Below are 3,245 nucleotides of genomic sequence, written 5' to 3' on the forward strand. Positions count from 1 at the left end.
CTGCAACCTCTGCCTCCTGGGTTCAAGCAATTCTCCTGCCTCAGCCTCCCGAGTAGCTGGGATTATAGGAGCCCACCACCACGCCTGGCTAATTTTTGTATTTTTAGTAGAGATGGGGTTTCACCATGTTGGCCAGGCTGGTCCCGAACTACTGACCTCAGGCGATCCACCCGCCTCAGCCTCCCAAAGTCCTGGGATTACAGGCGTGAGCCACTGTACCTGGCCTCTGTTCTAGAATTTTCAAAGTTGGCTTAAAATAGAACCATCACCATCATAAGGAAAGTGCTTCCTGAAACATTCCCCTAGCAGCTCCAGGGTTAGGCCCCTACATGCACAAAACCTCTATCCTTTATGCTGGAGGGACCCCTAACATCTTATTAAAACAGACTCTGTGCCTGAGATTCCCTCAAAGTACAAATAACCCAGCTCCCAACCCCTTTTCTCACAGGTACAACCATTGGAAATAAAGGCCAAGTGGCCCAGACTGTGGCCGGGCAGGCTGTTTCCAGATCCTTGCCTGCCAGAAGGAATGAGCTGTGGCCGTTTTCCCAGCTCCCGCCATCCACTGCCAGAAAGCCCAGCTTCTCCTGCTCTGTGACTCAGCCTTGCAGGTGTCTGCATCTCACCCCCACGCCACCACCCAGGATGAAGAATGATGCGCTCACATCAGGAGGCATTAACGGCTTAGTAATCCCTTAGACACAGGAAAGTAGCAAAGGGGGGAAAATCTAATGTGACGGGCGAGGGAGTCTGGAAGCTGGCTGGGGAAGGACTGCAGGCCTTCCTAGAGGTAGCCAGCTGTCAAATTCCTTTTTTCAAGAGCCAGAGGCATTTCTTGTTTTCAGCATCTGTTGTGCTCAGGATCTGCCTGGACCTGAAGGAAACTGGGCATTAGTCCTGATGTCTGCTAGGAAACCCACTTCTAGCACCTTTAGAAGTGGGAGGAGGTTGCAGCAGTGACCTCCCACGAGAGTCTGCTGCTCTGAAGTCCTGGGAATGGATCAGCTTTGACTCCAGCCTTAATGCAAGCTGAATCAGACACATCTCAGCACCCTGATTCTGGGAGTTTACTTCTTGCCAGTGAACTTCAGCTTTCTAACTGTAAAAATGAAGACAAGTTATTGTCCAGCCTGGGCAGCATAGCAAGATCTTATCTCTTAAAAAAATGGAGACAATTATTTTGGCTTCACAACAATATAAATTTTTTTTTTTTTTTTTTTTTTTAGACAGAGTCTTGCTCTGTCATCCAGGCTGGATTGCAATGGCATGATCTCAGCACACTGCAACCTCCACTGCCTGGGTTCAAGCGATTCTCCTGCTGCAGCCTCCCAAGTAGCTGGGATTACAGGTGTGTACCACCACGTTCAGCTAATTTTTGTATTTTCAGTAGAGATGGGACTTTGCCATGTTGGTCAGACTGGTCTCAAACTCCTGACCTCAGGTGATCCGCCTGCCTCGGCCTCCCAAGGATTACAGACATGAGCCACCATGCCCGGCAACAATATTCATTCATTTTTAATTCTCCAAATATTTATAGTATCTAACATGTGATAAGTATACTAGTATGTTATAGGGATACAGCAGAAAAGTAAAAACTAGGCCAGGCCTGGTGGCTCATGCCTGTAATACCAGCACTTTGGGAGGCCAAGGCAGGTGGATCACCTGAGTTCGGGAGTTTGAGGCCAGCCTGGTCAACATGGTGAAACCCCCATCTCTACTAAAAATATACAAAAATTAGCTGGGTATGGTGGCAGGCACCTGTAATTCTGACTACTCAGGAGGCAGAGGCAGGAGAATTGCTTGAACCCGGGAGGCAGAGGTTGCAGTGAGCCAAGATCACACCATTGCACTCCAGCCTGGGTGGCAAGAGTAAAACTCGTTTAAAAAAAAATACCCACAGCATCTCTTACGTCAAGCTACAGCTTAGTAGGGCAGCAGATGATGATCAAAGAAACTCAACTGTGCCACATGTGATGAAGAGGGGTCCATGGTGCTGGGAGAGAGTTTCTTAGGGGATCTGACTTGGTTGATGTAGAGGAAGGTCAAGGAAGTTTTCCTAAAGTGGTATTTGAGCTCATGTGGTGTTAACCAGGCAAAGCAAGGCAATGGCGTGAGGTGGGAAGAGGGGGTAGGGCAGTGTTTGAGGCAATGGTAATAGCTTTGGAAAGAGGGAATATGGTTTGTTTAAGAAAGTGCTAGAAGCCAGCGTGCTGGCATGTGCCTACAGTCTCAACCACTGAGGAGGCCAAGGTAGGATGATTGCCTGAAACCAGGAGTTTAAAGCCAGCCTGGGCAACATAGGCCCCATCTGTTAAAGAAAAAAAAAGAGAGAGAAGGGAAGAAAGTACTGGAGGCCACTGTGGCTGGGACCTCCAGGAGGAAAACCATGCGGAATGGGGCTGAGGTCTCAGGGGCCCTGCAGTGTGATTTTTATTATAAAGTCAATGCAAGCCACTGAAACCATCTAAGCAGAGAATAATGGATTGAATTTTCAGTTTGAAAAAATTGTTCAGGGAGGACTGTGGAGAATAGACTGGAGGTGGGGCTATTGTCATTGTTTAGTGGAGAAAAGTTGGAAGTTTGGCTTAAGAAGATCAATGGCATAGAATGAAATGTCTCTAAGTTTATGGCTTAAGCAACTGGAGTTCATGTTGAAGAGAGCTGAAGACATGGGTGTTGCTGAGCTGCCTGGGGAGAAAATATCTAGTAAGAAAAGAGGGGAGATAGGTCGGAGCCTATAGCAATTCTAATCATCAAAGACGGTAGAGAAGAGGCTGAGCCTGCCAATGAGACAGAAGTGAATTAATGAGATGGAGGTGAAACCAGAGGCTGTGTCTGATGGAAGCAAGGTGTATGCCTCAAAGGAGGGACTGTCCCTCAAATCTTGCTGAGGACTGAAAAAGAGGGAAAATGCTACTTTTTTTCTGTCTTTCTTTCTTTCTTTCTTTTTTTTTTTCCAGACAGGGTCTTGCTCTGTTGCTCAGGCTGGACTGCAGTGGCATGATCACAGCTCACTGCAACCTCAACTTCTCAGGCTCCAGTGATCCTCCCGACTGAGCCTCCTACGTAACTGGGACCACAGTTGCACACCATCATGCCTGGCCAACTTTTGTGTTTTTGGTAGAGACGGGGTTTTACCATGTTTCCCAGGCTGGTCTCGAATCCCTGAGTGCAAGCGATCCACCCACCTCGACCTCCCAAAGTGTTAGGATTACAGCTGTAAGCCACTATGCCTGGCCACCCTT

Source organism: Colobus angolensis, unplaced genomic scaffold, assembly GCF_000951035.1.
Source record: "Colobus angolensis palliatus isolate OR3802 unplaced genomic scaffold, Cang.pa_1.0 Scaffold40, whole genome shotgun sequence".
In the NCBI taxonomy this organism is placed as follows: domain Eukaryota; kingdom Metazoa; phylum Chordata; class Mammalia; order Primates; family Cercopithecidae; genus Colobus; species Colobus angolensis.